Source organism: Thermobia domestica, chromosome 7, assembly GCF_964235325.1.
Source record: "Thermobia domestica chromosome 7, izTheDome1.hap1.1, whole genome shotgun sequence".
NCBI lineage: Eukaryota > Metazoa > Arthropoda > Insecta > Zygentoma > Lepismatidae > Thermobia > Thermobia domestica.
This window is the reverse complement of record NC_137460.1, coordinates 190843319-190861954: the sequence shown is the minus strand read 5'-3', so window position 1 is coordinate 190861954 and position 18636 is coordinate 190843319.

The following is an 18636-nucleotide window of genomic DNA, read 5'->3' as shown; positions in this document are numbered from 1 at the left end:
CCCTGTTAGACCCCAATTTTCCCCCCAAATGATCAATCCATATTTTTAATTGATTTGCAGTTAGGATTACTGTTAATAGTTTAAAAGCTCAGCGCAAAGCTTTGAGTTAGTTAAGAAATAACCTACCATATATACCACATAATCTATCCGTGTATTATTTGATACGCGGATATGTATAGTTATTTGAACTAAGTAAACTTGTTTATATAATCCCTCATTTGAGTTAATTATAAGATTAACTAACTCCCTTCACTGTTACCTACTCATATACGCTTCTTGTATCCGTATATTGTTTGAAGTGGATGTGTTTTACGTGCGTATCATACAAACAAGAATTACTATGAGTACAAGTATCCAAAGACTCCCTTTTGTCATTTCGTCAGCCAGCGTTTGGCTCCACTTCTGTATAAAAACACTCTTTACGATGTGTGTTTTTTAACAGTTGGGGGCAACTTCACGCTGCTGTGCTAGCTACTACAAGGCGTAATTAATCGTGAAGCAGACGTTAGTTGGGTTGCCTATCTCAATGATTTTATACCACAAGAATTTATGTGGCTTACTGTACATATATTAAGTGTATGATGCTAATTAAGATATTTACACATTGCTTTTCTGTTATATGATAGCATCTATGAGTAAGGATATTTATATGCCAATTGTATGTAGCTAATTCATAGTGCTATTTTCACTTAGGGTTCAATTCCGGACTTAATATCGGATTAATTTTCACTCTACTTTTTGTTTAGATACGGAGTTACGGTGTGAGAACGAGATGTGTTTTGAACGAGGTCTTTTACACTAGTATTCGTAGCAGTGTCGGCTTTCTGTGTGTAGCTGTTTCAAGAATAAATGTGGACTTGCTTTGTTCGGGGTATGTCATTATTCCTGTAGACATGCGCGCCGCCTACCTGAGTATTCCGGGGCTAAGCCACCAGATTTTTAGTTTGGACCCGAATTTGAACTCGTTTGTCTTGCATTTAAGTCAACCGTGTAAGTGACTGAGCTAAGGTAGCCACAACTTATCTTTACAGCACTTGCGATGGCCGGATTCGAAGATCCGGGTCTGATTGGGTCCACGACCGAGATACACACCTGGGATTTCGAACATCTGAAACTAGTATACATTTGAAACCGGATATTTCGAATATCCGAATATTTAAAATTCTCCGAACAAAACTCGAATATATAAAATTCCTCAAGAGACCTATTTCATTGACAGTTAAGAAAACATAAACAGTTAAGACAAGTATTGACTAGTTTTTACGTATATTTATCTTGTTCAGTCTGCTCAAAATATCAAATATATACCTTACAATTAGATTTAATAATTATTTAGTAAATCACAATATGAGCACCAAGAATAAACTATGAATTTTGGTGCCCCTTATCTGGATTTGAAATTTCGGATTCATACATAGAATCAGGTTGAAAGATAAATATTTGAGATCTGGAATCCGAAACATGTGCTAGTACCAAGATCGTAGCGGTTGTAATGGGAGCCAAAGGCACTTGTACTAATTGCGCATGCACTTTGCGGTACATGAGAAACTAAAAACAGATAAATATTCTTTTTCTGGGGTAAGTGGCGCTTTAACATGACTTTTCATGAGTGTTGTGTTCAAATACGAAAACTGTAATATCGAATTGTTAGAAATAGAAGCCTTTTCATGTTTAACAATAAAGTTAAATGCTTTCACGTTTGGAAAAAGTTAGCAAGGCACATTCCACTGATTAGGGTGCTGATTCTTATGGAAGCTTTCACTTGAACCGGGAGATTTCCCCATGTAGGTATCGGATTGCCACAATTCACCTTCCTGATAGACGTGGTTTATCAGAAGGCTAGCCAAGATTCTTTTGGACTTAGCCTGTAGACTGCTTCTGGTCTCCATTATTCCGATATAACAAGACTAATCACATATAAAGTTGATTCGAAATGATTTAAAATATCACTAATTGAGATGAGTTGAGTCGATTTTAGTTTAGCGTCCCTTTCAGCAGCGAGGCTATATGAGACGTGGCCCTACTGATTAACGTGGAATCCGAACCACATGAACTCCCGCCGGGAATCGAACCCGGGTCTCCCACTCCAAAGGCGCATACGCTCACCTCTTAGCCACGAGGGAGCTCAAAATATCACTAATTGACCTTAAGGAGGTAATCGCGATTTAAATATTTGTAAATCAGAAGAGATGTGAAAGTTAAGCGTTAAAATAAATCCGATAATTCCGGAATGAAGAGACTTATATGCAACCTAAAAATAGCAATAAAACTCTTTATGTAACATTTTGAAAGCTAAGATTAACAGTTATCTTCTTGAAGAGCGTTTACAACACCATAGCAAATTATAAATTCAATTATTATAAGTAGTATCTCTGATAGCCCCGCATTTCACATCACAAACACTCTTCATCCTGACAAGTGGGCAAATCACTTGTCCACGATGACTTTTCAGCCATTCCAGTAACATCAATATCTCAGTTTGGGTTTGGGGATCATGAACCTTGACTATCACCATCAGCAGTATGAACCTTGACTTTCCTGTGGATGACTCATTATGACTACATTCTGAATGTACTCGCACTCTAACAAGATTTTTTGCCATGTAACATAATGTTCCTCTTTAAATGCATGTTAGCGGAGAAACGTATACAGACTTTCAGGTAAACATTGGCGCTCAGCATTTAAAGTAAATTGATTGCATTCCTCTATTCCAGAAATACATTGAAGGTCTAATCGGATTTTCTTTGCTGCATAGAAAATGTTTTTACGAGGGCCATCCGGAAAGTGGTACCCGTTTGCGCCGCATGAAGCGCTGACGACTCGGGGAGCCGCTGGGCAAGGTCAGACCGCGTCAGTGGCTTGTCTACGTGCTCTGTGCGAGGTTGTGTGACGATAACAGTGCCTGTGCTCTGTCTGTGCTCGTTTATAATGATTAAACTAATTGAGAACCCCGCCAGTTGTGAAGTGAGGCCCGTGATTAAATTTCTTAATGCACGAAACGTTCGACCTTGTGAAATTCATCGCCAATTAAAGGAGGTGTATGGAGACAATATGATTGACGAGTCGTCTGTTCGGCGCTGGTGTCGCAACTTCAACTTAGGGAGGGGGACTACATACGACGAGGAGCGTTCAGGGAGACCATCTGTCATCACAGACGAACTGCTGAGGTCAGTAGAGGAATGCGTGAGGAACGATCGGCGCGTCACAATTGATGAATTCTGTAAAAAATTTTGTAATGTGTGTCGAACAATTGTTCATAAAATTGTTAAAGAACATCTACATTATTCAAAAATCTGTGCAAGGTGGATCGAGGCGTGACTACGTATCTGAATACGCTGGCGGCGGAGGACTATGACGCTGGAATACAAAAACTCGTCACACGGTATAACAAATGCCTCAATCTGCTTGGTGATTATGTGGAGAAGTAGTGTAAAGTATGCTCCTTCCAATAAAAATGTGTATATTTGTTAATATGTACTACTGTGTCTTTATTGCACAAACGGGTACCACTTTCCGGATGGCCCTCGTAGTATCAGAAATAAATTCTTAAAATTCATCCTTGAGCCATCTCGAGCCATGACAAATTCTATAGCTTCGATTGTACTTAATTGTCTTGGCAAGACAAGCAGAGGGAGGTTTCTGCGTATCTGTTGATGAAATTGTATATTGTTTCCATAATATTCAGATAGCAGTTTCTTCGCATCTTTGTTACTATCAACGAAACACCAGTTTTTTACTTTCGTCAGTTGGCTATACTTGTGTGCTATTTCTTTTATTCTGTAAATGTTTCCAACATGAAATCCTCGTTCCAACTTAGTAGCTACCTCAGAGAATATAGGGTTTGCATGAGTATCAGTGAATACCATCTGTGAAGTATCAAAGGTTTCCACAGTACTTTTCAATTTAAATTGCTCTCTCTTTACTCCTTCGACAGCTTGGATGATAGTGTGCTTCCACGTGAATCAGGTCTTCTGTACCTTTTCGATATCGACATGGTTCATTGAAGTCTGTAGAAGCAGATTCAAATGTTAAAACTTAAGATAGTCTTCTGCCATGTTCCCTTTTCTGACAGAAAATAGGAAGCTGTCCATTAACTTTAGGGAGTAATAATAGCAAAAAAGCTTTTACAGGCTGAAAAACTTTTGCAAGCTGAAAAATCTCTTCACCTGTAGTTCGATGCCTATCATATTGACTTTCTACTTCCGTCTTGCTTGTATTCATCGTTTCTTCTTTGGTCATCAACCAATCAATATGGCCTTGGTGTGTAAACTGACTGTTAGCAATTTTATGCCAAAATGTATTCTCGTATGAAGACAGTCTAACAATTCGTCTTTCTAAGTGTACAATACAGTCTTTAAACTCAGTGTCAACAAATGATAACGTTTTTCTTTATCTAAACATCCCTTCACTTTATTTCCATAAACAGAAGTCCAGTCATCATCAATGACAATATATCAGTTTACATGAATATTCCTTAAGTTTACAAGTAATTTTATTTTTTGCCATATTTCTCTATGTATTCCTGTGCGCATCTGCCATTATTTCTGATATCATTTTTTGATTCCACGACCACGAAAACATAGAAATCGATACCAAATTTAATATCATATGATAACTAAATTTGTTTTTGTTTTCAGACTGCCAAATTGTCCACCATCTGGAATTTTTGGTGACTCCATGAAATTTACGGGTGGCAAACATGATTTTCTACTTACATAGGTTATGAGAAATAGGAAGACAATAGTTGCAGCTTGTATCAAAGAAAAGCCTACCGATTGCTTTCTGAAGCCTTGTTTGTGAAAATGTTTAACCTACTATATGTAGGCTGCTTAACTATAACATCAGCAATAAAGAAAGCAGGGTTTAATTTGCAGTAAGTTTAGAACATTACGTTAATTATTAGTTAAATAATAATAATAATAATAATAATAATAATAATAATAATAATAATAATAATAATAATACGGAGCGAGCTTAGGCTAGTTGTTAGGATTCTTGGTCACAATTGGGTAATACCAGATTCGAATTCGGAGACCAGCCATTATGACTGAGGATTTTCCAGGGTTGGTCCTCAGTTATACTGGGCAAATGCTAGGTTAGTACCTTAATCTAAAGCTCTGGAAATCTTCGTTCATTCCTTTTCCAATATTGTTTTCATCTGTTGATTACTACAATGTAAAGTGGCCTCTGAGGATGTATCTGGTAGCTTATAGTAAATAAACAATAACGATATAATATATCTTCACGAAACGTGTGGGTTAATTTAACTACAGCCTTACAGTCCGAACAGATAGCTTAAGTTTTAATATCAATTTCCTCATTTTTAAATACTATTTTCATATTGTTTTAGCTTTCAATTGCCTCATGTATATTCCCACCGAGAATTGAACCTGAGATCACATGAAGAAATGCGAATACGTTAAATATTTTTGAACACTTTAATATACAAAATACAAAACACTTCAATGATACGATGTATGAGTATTTTTGGTTACGTCCTGCAATGTATGATTAAAGAAACCTGGAGAGTAAAAAAAAATAACAGAAATCTCTTTTTTATTTACTCTTTCAACAAAGCCTGACCTCAGAAGGGCAAGCCAAAAGTTATGCGATAAAGTCATACAACGAACACTTTTATTAATACTAATAATACTACACAACCATATGTCGTGTGTATGTTTAAAAACCTACTGTCTATTTTTTCTTTATTTTTTATTTATTTATTTTTTATTTTATTTTATTTTTTTATTTTATTTTATTTTTTTTTGCTGTACCTTCGCAGTGAAAGATATTCATTATTACATTTGTTTATGGTTGGACTCTAGTGAGTCAGAAACTACAATTAATAAAGAGTTTGTTTTATCCAGTATTCCAGCGATTAGAAGGGACTTATCTAAAAGATATTTCATTTGTATATGAGAAAATAGTAAAGTTCATTTTCTAAGAATAAAATAAATATTTTCAATGTAAAGCTAACATTAAGTTTTGAAGAGGATATAAACAGAAGGATTTGTTACCCTTTACATCAGTTTTCAGACAGTTCACTATACTCTGAAATGGGAAGAAGTGAAACCTGTAAACATTTTACTAAAGAGACTTCGACAGAAAGTGCAAATATTAATATTGTATGGTTAAAATAAAATAAAGAAGAAAGGTAGCACAAACGTATTATGGAAACATTTAAAAGCACAGCAACCTACTATATCAGTGAATTCGAAAAAAAACTTTTGACGAATTTTAGATATTCAAATTTTTCATCACAATTTCAGATGTAGGTTTGGATACGAATCAAGATCTGACAGTGAGATTCGAATTTCGGATCCAGATCCGAGAGCTGGATCTGGGTCCGGATCCGGCAAGATCCGGATCCGGATCTCATTGGGTCCGGGATATCCGGATCCGAAAATGTTTGGCCATCCCTATACAGTACAGGAATATTTTGCTTTGTCACAGCACAGCTCTCTACGCAGTGTCCATAAAAGATTTTAACGAAAAATAAATCAATCATATATCGAGATAACCCTGAAAACATATAAGCTAACACGTTCCATTATTGACGTGCACCCACACAAATTTTGACGCGTTGGCAGTAAATACTTCTGCAGATATCGTGCCTGTCCTATTTTTACTTTTACTATCCCATCTAACATCAGCATCGTGCATTTTTCCAAACCTCCCATTAACACACTACTGAGGTAAAAGTAACACTATGTTCACGGTAAGTACTATAACAGATATTGCATGCCCCAATCAATTAAAAATCTAAAAGGAGAAACAATTAATTGTTAGAGGACGTATTACTTATTATGTTATTTACACAAATATTCAAATAAATTCAATAGACTATTTTTATTTAACTTGCAGAGAAACATACTACTTTAAGAAAAGAATAGTTTTACATTTAAAAATAACGTAAGATAAGTATAAATTTGATATTCGAAATCTTCCCTGGCAGGCACAAAACGCATCACGAGCCAACTTTTGCATCTACATACAAGTTAGTCTATTCATCTTCTTCTTCGTGTTCTATTATTGAGTAAATACAAGCTAAGTAAAACGTAGTCTTCTTCCTAAATCCTTAATTGTTTTTCAAATGTTTCGACCCCAAATAGAAATAGTAACCAAATATTAGTCATTTCTACCCTGGTGTGGCATTTCCCTACGAGAAAATACTTGGTTACTTTGTAAGATTCTAAACATATTATGTTAAAATTATAGAAGTGTGAACAGGTTTCCCTAAAAGAGAATGTACATATTAGACCTTAAGAAACCACTGATGAATGACGAGATAGAATTACATCATACTATGGTAATTATTCAATAAATAGCGTATATTAAAAATATTGTTGTATCGAATTCATTCTTGAAACACACGAATTGTGTGATAGAGGGGAGAAATAAAAGCTAATTTTCAATATCAAATTCTAATAGTGCTGAAAGGTTACGTATTCTGCCCTGCTAAGCGAAAAGGCATTATCACCATTTCACATACTTCCGAGAAAATAAGTAAACGTGTTTTGGCTTAGGCTGTACGTTCACATTTGTTGTATTTCAGTAAAACTTTATTAAATATATTTTCACGATCTAAAATTTGTGTGGTAATACAGTTAAGTAGTGGCGGCCGGTGGATTGTGGTTTCGGGTGTTGCAGTACGAACGATCGGGGACAGAAGATATAAATATAAAGTGGACTCATTGACTAATCAGCATAACTTTAGATGCAAATGCTATGTGACATGTTAAATTAAGTAAAATTCTGTTTTTAAAAAATAAAAAATGTAGAACATTTAATCCGATTAATCACCTTATTTAATTAGTAAGTTCATTCTTCTCTCTTTGATTGGAACAAATCTGCCTAATACATGCTGGTTGAACTTTAGCATTCTTATTGTCAGTTTTTTTTTTCGATGGAAAGCAGAACCAATGATGATAACCTTTCTTGGGACATTCAATTTCTTGAAAGTATCAATTCTTTTTGATGTAAAAAAATAAATAAACTTTCCTTCTTAAAGCAATTTCCTATGTCTAAAGAGTGAATTACATTTCCCAAATCCAAAATTGTCACGTAAAGATTATTATATTTTTGTTTATCTGTTTCGATAATTTTAAAGAAATGGTAGTTACTGGTAAATACAAAATGCCGATTGATCAATTTCAGTTTCTCATTTATAGCACAATGTATCTATTAAGCTTATTAGTGAATGCTCTAAAAACATACAGAATATATGTGTTAATGCACTTTTGTTCACGATAGTACATTTCCTATCCATGGATAGGTCCGAACAGAGATACTTCACGCTGAGACCTATATCATAGAGAATTTTGAGGAAGTTTCGTTTTTTTATTTTACAGAGTTGGCAACCCTATTCATATATTCACACACACACACACACACACGTGCGTAAAAGAAAAAAAAACTACATTCCAAATCATCCGTCTTGGTTGTTACGCAATGCACGATGAACACAATATAGTTCCACACGAGGCGAAACAACGTTTATGAATGTCATACGTCCTGGAAAGCAACCTTGAAACCCGCCAGATATAGGAACAACGTGTTAGCTTGGAGGAGGCCAAAGTATTTGAGGAAGGTCCAATACGTCTACTTCATAACGAACCTGTCTTATACTGTACACGAAAAGCTAAGTAATTCTTAATTACTGTCACCTATATTTTTAGAGAAAATGATACAACGATTATTTCTATAAGAAAAGAAAAAGTACATGATGACGCGTAAAATAAAATATTTAGCCTACATGAATGATTTCTCTGTTAAACAGGTATAGTTCGTTACGAAAGTCTACAAATGTTAGTCAAGTTTCGAAATTTTTGGGATCCCCTCGTGACTACACCTCTGAGCATTGCTAACTAGTCCCAAATTCAATGTGCGTTCCCCACCATACAGTTTTATCAAGAGTATGAAATATTTTATAAAAGAAATATGTGTATACTAAAATACATTCCACAGGGGGGATTTCGAAATTTGCATATTGACTTATTAATATTTGGTTCACAAATTACTGTAGAAGAAACCTTCATTATCAATATAAGCTAAGAATTAACTTGTCATTTGTTTTCTCCTCTACTAGATATTTTCTTTCTCATTTTGTAATTCTACAATCACTTTTTTTAATTGTCATTATATTGATTTGCTTCAGTATGGTCCCGTAATTTAAAAATATGAATGCATAAGAACAAGTTCCATTTGTTAATTGCTAGTGAAATAAAATTCAGAAAGTATATTTAACGCGAAAAACCTTCTCATTCACTAGAAACCGTGCTGTATTGCAGAAGCACTGCAACGACCAGAGCCTTTAACTTCTGAGATAGGGGAAAGGAGACTTAACATTTGCTCCAATTCCCGCGCTGAAAGAATCTGGTCGTTGTATGCTCGCTGCAACACAATATAAATTAGAGACTCTTTGACGGATTATTTTCGCTTTTTAAAACGGATTAACGAAACGGACAGTTACAGAAGTAATAAAATACATATATATATGTTATTTGTAGTACATATGGGAGTATTAGAAAGTATTTTTTCTGTTCTTTACTACTATTGATAATAATATTTTTTTTCTTGAAATACTTTGGTCGTTGCGGAACGCTGCAACACTAACATTAGCCGCCACTGCAGTTAAGTATTTTTACATATGAATTGCCACTTAAAGTCTTTTTGCTTACTTTTAGTTACAGTTGTGAACATAAGATAAACACTCACGGGTGATTCCACGCCAAATCATCACAGCTCCCAACCCGACCATCTCCGATTTACATGAAAGTCGGTGAAAAGTGAAAATACATGAAGTTATACACACACGTAAAATTTTACTACTCACTGATGTACGATGTCCATACAGCAGTGTTGCCAACTTGAGAAAAAAATGCAAAATTTGACCTCGGGTGCTCTGCAAAAATAAATCATAACTTCGCTTCTAATTGAGGTAGAAATTTCATATTGGTCTTATTTTGAAGCCAAAGGGGCATAGTATCTATTAAAAATAGTTACAGTTCAAAATATTGTGTTTTTGTTTTCAAGGTCAAAAGGCGTAACCTTTGACCTTGAATATCTCAGAATATGTATCTTGATTTTCATTGTAGAAAAAATATAATTAACAGTAAAATATCATCTCTTTTTGGTATAAATTTCATTTTGGGAAGGCTATGGGAACAGGAGTAAAAAAATCCTGAAAACATAATACTGCAGATTAAATTGAGTACCTTAACATTTATGTATGGAACGTACCTAATAGAAGGATGAAATGTAATGCTGTATACAACACGCAATGAAACTTATCAGCAAAAAACAAGTTATTGCCTCCTCCTCTGTAGTGCTTCTTCTGAACTTTGAGTGTCCACAGCAGTTAATGTGTAAGTTCGCCCAGTTGCATTACGTAGATCAACCTTAATGAGAACTTGTTCACTTGGAATGTTCAATATGTCTGGATGGGGAGGATACACATATGATGGTGATGGCCCTTCGGGATGTAGGAAATTGATCAAAACCTCTTGTGATGTTACATCTAAATTCATGACACAACCTAACCACCAGGTATCATTATAGATACAAGTCACAAAACCTTTAATTTCCTCCAACGGCAATGTTTCATGCGGGCTATTTGTTTCCTTCACAGTATTGGTTGTGTCTGTTGAAAACCTCTTTATTACTAAATCATTCCTTGTTCCTGGGATGAAAGCATGAAATGCGTGAGTTCCAGGTATTGGTCTTGCTTCTTCATGTCGACTGTGAAGCATCCGCCCATTTTCCAGGATTTCATTTTGACACACATATACAAAGTTCATATTCTTGATACTGTCTTTTGTCCACTCAAACAGTCGTCGTGCAGTCATAATTTTATCAGTATAGATACGTTGCAAACTTGCCCTAGCGGCTAGTCTCTTGACAGTTCCACCTAGTCCGTCACATGAATTCTTGCCATGCGATGTGGCAAAGAAGTGCCACTCCGCTGGAATCCCAAAGTCAAATTTGTGGTGTACCAGGTTTGAAAAGTTTTTTTTTCTGTTTTTGTATTGGCCTGCACACCCATCTGAGAAATAATATATCTTAGTTACATGTTGAATATTCTGTTCTAGAAATTGAATGAGATGCTTTTGAAATGTATGTACAGCTATTGTAGTGTGTTGCAAACAATCTGAAATAACTACTAAATTTGTACATGCCAATTCCCCTGCAGGCATTTCTCTGTAGTAAATGGCAGATGGATGTATTGTTGCTTGGGCATTGTTCCAGTGGAAACCCTGCACCTCGTCTTGTAGTATGAACGAATAATTTTCAGCAAAATCACACAACATAATAATTTCACCCACCTGTATGTGAAATATCTTCTCTTTTACAACTTTCGCAATTTTAGTAGCTTCGTTGGCAGTGTGACTCTTCCTTCATTCTCATCTTCTTGATGGGTGATGCACTGACACTACTCAAACTTCATTTAATGACCGCATAGCAGATTCAGTCCTGTATGTGTCCACATCGATATCACTTTCATCAATTGATGTGCTCGGTTCTTCCTCCTCAGTTCTTTTAATTTTCTTCCTACAGTTGTCACAAATCATTTGTTCACTAGTCACATCTGGTAGTTTTTCTATCATCCACGGTAGCACCTTCCGTAATTGCTTTCTATTGCTCTTGCGCCCTTTCAATTCAAAACGGTTGCAGCACTGTGTCTGTATGTACTTCTTCTTCATTTTCATGCACTTTTTCGAACTATTACTCCTTACGGAAGCACTAGTCTTTTAATCACTTTTGCCCTCTACAGAAGATTGAACAGGACTAAGTTTGCTTCGCAGACTAGCAGTGCATCAAGGGAATGATAAAGACAGAGTGTGAACTTGTGTTATGCATGTTTGGTGCAATTGTAGTTTACTATTGTGTCATTTCACATGCCAAAACATAACCCAAAAAAAAAGAGCTACACTCATACTTTCTATTTGTTTTTACTCCTGTTCCCATAGCCTTCCCAAAATGAAATTTATACCAAAAAGAGATGGCATTTTACTGTTAATTATATTTTTTCTACAATGAAAATCAAGATACATATTCTGAGATATTCAAGGTCAAAGTTTACACCTTTTGACCTTGAAAACAAAAACACAATATTTTGAACTGTAACTATTTCTAATAGATACTATGCCCCTTTGGCTTCAAAATAAGACCAATATGAAGTTTCTACCTCAATTAGAAGCGAAGTTATGATTTATTTTTGCAGAGCACCCGAGGTCAAATTTTGCATTTTTTTCTCAAGTTGGCAACACTGCTGTATAGACATCGTACGTCAGAGAGGGGTAAAAATTTACGTTTTTGTACAACTTCATGTATTTTCACTTTTCACCGACTTTCATGTCAATCGGAGATGGTCGGGTTGAAAAGTACACTTTTTTGTGATGATTTGGCATGGAATGACCCTCACGACGTCATTACCCCTTACCTATTGGTCAAACCACATCAATTTCACTTAGATAGATGAAGAATTGTACTACTAACATTCCCATACCAATATCTCGATTTTCGAAAAATGTGGAGTTAAGATCTTTTTCGCTTAGACGACAGTATTCATATGGTTATAAAAGGCAAAATAGTAAAAAGGAAGTCTTATCTTTTATATTCAGTTTCCACAAAGGATATGAAGTTTTTTTCTTTCTTTCTTTTCTAAGTACCACTAAACTCATACATTATACCCTTAAAGTTCAAATTTTAAAGATGAAACTTTCCGACTTTCAATAACATGAAATTACTTTACTTTAGCTGCTTGAAGATGGAAGAAATATGTTTAGTATCACAATGGTTCCTCTAGAGTTCCGGCATATGGGTGAAAGTTAGAAATTTTAGTGAAAAATTTACTTTTCAATACAATTTCAAACCGACATACTTTTATAGAGTATATATACTGATTGTTTTTATCCCTTTATTCCACCGAGTAAATTTTGATTTTCCAATTGAAGATTAAGAAATTGGCTTCCAGGTCTTCACCCGTTTCACAAAATTATTTTTGCTAAAATGACTGATTTTATCACATGGAGGCAGGCCGGTAGCCAGCCCAAAAATGTAGGAGGGGGGCGATTCAATCATATTATAGTTCATTTACAAGCCTGCCGTGAAAATTTTAGGGTGGCAGGAAATATTTAGAGAGGGCCCCCTACACCTCCCCTGGATATGGGCCTGATTTAGGTGACTGGAAATCAGATTCCACTCATGTTGTACCCAACTATACAATAATTCGGAACATTAAATTGCCTAGGTATGTTGTTTTATCATTATCACTCAAGGGTTTCATTTTGAAATCTCATTTCTGGTCGAATTTAGACATCAAAATAACAATATTGCTTTAATATAACAATATCTCTTACCCCGTGTTTTCAGATAGACTCTGTCACAAGTTCAATAAATATTTAAACAGTTTGAGTGTGACACGAAAGATTATTTGTTTGTTAAAGTCAGGCAGAATTTTATTTTGCTTAAATAATAAAATACTAGTCTGCATTATCAAGTTTTCCCATATTGGAGGGGATTAAGTCTAAATTTCTGCCAATTAATCAACTCAGTATCCCTTGAAATCAATATTTAGGTATCAACACATAAAAGTTCTAAAATATTTCCCCTTTGTCGGTTGATTCCTACTGCTCAGTATTTTCCCTTAATCCAACTGTCGTACGTATGTTTAATTTTCATAATCGTAACCGACATGCTGCAAAGATGATATAAAATGTTTCTGTTACTGAATGGATGACTCCAGTTATTGCCTATGGTTCAAATACGTACCGTGTATTACGGTTGTTTATTTTTCAAGAGAGTCCTACGAATATTCATACTTATCACCTACGTTGCGAAGATATATTCTGCTGTCTAGTTCGACATTAATCCTTCAAACAGGAAGCCTACGTTGTGAGTGGAATTCCGAGCACGAACTGGCTACGGGTAGAGTATTTAAAAATCTACCATTGAACTGTTCTATATTAAGTCTTCCGTTATACTTTAAATGGAAGATTTAAAATCTTTAACATTGCTTTATTTTAATATACCTAGTAGTGTACGGAAGTAAGATTCATAATATATTGTCAACCTGATTGGACAAGATTTACCACAAAATGAAATACGGTAAAAAGCATGGCTTAAGGTCTTTGAAACAACACTGTGGTTAAAAGAAACTCTGTCATCCTGATTACATGTTCTTGCGTGAGAAACAACACACATGAGGGTTGGGTTACAAGAAAATACTGAAATCTAGAGACGATAATAAAATCTGCTAGAATTACTATCCTTTGTCAATATATTTTGATGCCACGTTCTACATTGAGCATATTGATTGGTCGAAAGTTAATCCCTTCCTATGGTGGAAAGTTTGACAACAAAATATATTGAAATAAATTTCCACTGAAAGACTCAAATTGTTTAAATGTGGGACGTAAAACTCAAAGATTTCATTTTTTCATTTTCAAATTGTTTAAATATGTGTCAAACTTGTTACAGAGTATGCTGGAAAAAGTGTTCAGTGAAAGTGGCAGCAAATTATTATGTTAGAGCAACGTTGTATTTTTCTATGCCTAAACGCGAAAGGAAATCCCATTTCAAAGTGATGTCATTTACAGGTAATGATAAAACAACACAATTTAAATTTGAATACGCGGCACCTTCACATGATGGCCTCTGTTTCACTGTAGTACAAACGATTTTGAGGAATGGGCGAAAAGTTCCAAGTTGATTTCAATATACAAAAACCTTCTGGAATAAATAAGTAATACATATACATATATATATATATATATATATATATATATATATATATATATATATATATATATATATATATATATATATATAAGAAAGCAAACAGTTGTCGGGGTTCCACAAAGCTTATTTTATTCCTTCTGATGTATACAAATAACTAACGAAATTTCAGTACAATTAAATCATATTTATAGATCGCTCCATCTTGCCTTCTTTATTAGTTGTTGTAAAATCTTTCAGCACAAAATGTCAGTATTTGTATTCTCAAGCTACAAAAGTGCTTCTTGTGTGGAGGAGGAACATTTTTACGATGGATTTCAACCAATCGAAGACTAAACTGCTTCAGTTCCTCGTCTTTTGTCAAGGCTTCATTATACTTTGGGATGAGATTCATACTTCTTTCAGCTACGTACATCATTTACACAGCCATTTGTTTTAGTAATTAACAAACTTCTTGAAAAAAAAAGGACTATCTCGATATCCAGTGATCATAATGAAAGCTATTAACTTCTATCTATCCGGTTATTACCACAGCTACTGTATTAAAATACATTGCAGTCTTGACTCCTGTAGTGTAGTATATAGGAATGTAATGGGGCATATACCCATTACCCATCTAATATTTTATAGTGCAGGTTATATTTACCTAAAATTTACAAATGAACGAGTATATACGGAGATAGGCATATGCTATATTTTCAAAACGATCCAGCCTATACCTTTCAAAAATTCTAGCATTAAATCATTTTTAATACTACAAGAACAAAAAGGTTTAAAATGGAGCGACCTGTAAGTATTGAGCAGTCGGGCTGAAACTCTGCAGGTAAGCAGCTTATGACTCGGTGAAAAATACAAGCCTTGTGGAGGATAATTTTAAAAAAGTTGATATATAGGGTTTTGGATCACCCTAATTTATATATATATATATATATATATATATATATATATATATATATATATATATATATATATATATATATATATATATATATTTGGTCTAGGAATTAATTCGTGCGGTTGGTACGCACACATTCAAGCTGTAGTACAAACACAAAATACATAAATACCTTAAGAAAAATATTGTCCATCGCTAGCCACCACTTTCGCCCATCTGTCAGGCAATGTACGGATTCCGTGGCGAAAGAAGTCCTCTTCCTTGGAAGCGATCCAGTCAGAGACCCATGTTTCGATATCTTCTGAAGAAGTAAACCGCTGTCCAATCAAATCGTTGTTCATGCAATCGAACAAGTAGTAGTCCGAAGGAGCAACGTCTGGTGAATACGGCGGGTGGGGTAAAACTTCCCATCCGACATTTTCTAAATAGGTTTTGACCAGTTTTGCGACATGTGGGCGAGCGTTATCATGTTGAACAATAAGTTTATCATGTCTGTTCTCCCATTCTGGTCGTGTTCTGGCCAGAGCTAGCTTCAAACGCAATAATTGTCGTCGATAACGTTCTCCATTCATAGTTTCACCCGGTTGCAGCAGCTCATAGTACACCACACCTTTCATATCCTACCATATGTACAGCATAACCTTTGCACAGTGAATATCTCGTTTTGGTTGTGATGGACCTGGTTCACCTGGTTTCACCCAGGCCTTTTTTCGTTTAGGGTTCTCGTAATGGATCCACTTCTCATCACCCGTAATAATTCGATGCAGAAACCCCTTTCTGCTCTGTCGTTGAAGCAGCAATTCGCAAATGGTTTTTCGTCTTTCAACGTCTCTGTCTTTCAATTCATGTGGAACCCAATGTGACATCTTTTGAATCATTACCATGGCTTTCAAGCGTTTGTAGACTGTTGTTTGATCAACGCCTAATGCTGCTGCAAGTTGTTCCTGCGTTTGACACGAATCCTGCTCGAGCAATGCTGTCAATTCTTTGTCTTGAAATTTTTTGGCTGTCCAGCTCGCTCTTGGTCTGCCAAGCCGAAATCACCACTTCTAAACAGTGCAAACCACTTCTGACACGTTCGCTCAGCTAGAGCATGGTCACCATACACTTCCACCAAAATACGATGACTTTCAGTCGCACTTTTCTGCATGTTAAAGTAATGCAGCAGGACACCCCGCAAAAACACTTTATCAGGCACAAATTGCGCCATGTTCACTTAACTACAAACTGGTGTTGTTGACGCTTTAATCCACTGCCCTATACTACGAACGATGCGCGATGACAGGGGTTTGCAACACATGTGTGGATACACGGAACTGTGGGACGCTCCGTTCGTTGCGCCATCTCTTGTATACCCGCACGAATTAATTCCTAGACCAAATATATATATATATATATATATATATATATATATATATATATATATATATATATATATATATATATATATATACGGGGGTTATTTAACTCGAAGTGGCAACACAGTTGTGACATGGAATGTAGTGAATCACTCACCTCAAGAAGCTTATAGTCCTTCGATGTAGTCTCCGTAAGCCTGTTGAACCCTTCGCCACATGACTGGTAACCGTTGAATACTCGTCACAACCCCATGTTATGAGAGGATGTTGACAGTGCGATCTAAGGCACGAACAATGCTGGGAATGTCTCTGAAATGTTTGCCCTTGAGAGGTTCTTTCATTTTTGGGAAAATATCATAGTCGAAGAGGCTCATATCCCAGGAGTAGGGCGGGTGCTCTAGTACCTCCGAACATCATCATCGTAACAGAGTCTGTACTGGATGGGCTGTATGGCATCTGGCATTGTCGTGTAGGAGAATTGGTCCAGACTCCAGCTGGTGTGGACGTTTGCGCCGCAATGCTGGTCGCAAATGGTCACTGAGGTATGAAGCATAATATGCAGCATTGACGGTAACGCCCGGTGGAACTTGATTTGACAGGATAATGCCTTCGTGGTCGTATGATATTATCATCCTTACCTTCACGTTTGGTGGCCATTGCCTAAGCTTTTTCGGTCGTGGAGATTCTGGATGGCTCCATTCACTCAACTGATGTTTCATTTCAGGCTCGTAGGATCTTCTTCACATTTCGTCACTTGCAATAATGCGGTGCAGGAAGTCATTACCTTCCTCATTGTAATGTTGGTGTAGGTGCGCACATTCCCACCTATTCCACTTTTGAACCTCGGTCAGATCACGGGTACCCATGTGGCTACAATTTTCCGCATGCCAAGATCTTGCGTTAGCATGTGGAACACTGATCCGGAAGAAATGTTCAGCTCCTGCGCCAATTCACTACAAGTCCAGTGCCAATCACCGTCAAGCAATATCCATAGTCTTGCAAGATGACTTTCGTCCGTAGCCGTTCACATATGCCCTCCACCGTGCATTTTGTCTGTTGAATTTTGTTACACCTGAAATGGTGCTACCAATCTCACTACTGCCCAATACTCACTACTGCATCACCACAGGCCTTTATTAATCCTCTGTGAATCGTCCTAGCATTTCGCCCTCGTGCCACTTAAAATTTGATAAACACACGCTGTTCTGCACGCGTGAACATTTTGTTACGGTGGGATTTCAAAGAACAATCACTTTAACAATGTCCACTCGCCACACACATCGTAATATGGGACCACAGCAGCATTGAGCTGTCTTGTTCATATCCACAGAACTACGTTCGTCATTTGTCTCCTGCCCACACAACACTCCGATCGTAGGAGTGTTGCCAGTTCAAGTTAAATGCCCTTATATATACAGTATATACAGGGTGGCGCATTTAAAATTTGCCATCACTTGTATCTTCGAAATAACTGCGAATATTAGAAAACGCAAAAACACGTCGATCATTATTTTAAGGACCTTAAATTTTGAGCTATATAAGGTCCAGACTTCCCCATATAGGGGTACGGGGGTCAACTTGAAAATTTTAAATGGCAAAGGGGGTCGAGTGAAAAATCGTTGGAAAAGTCTCGATGAGAGAAAT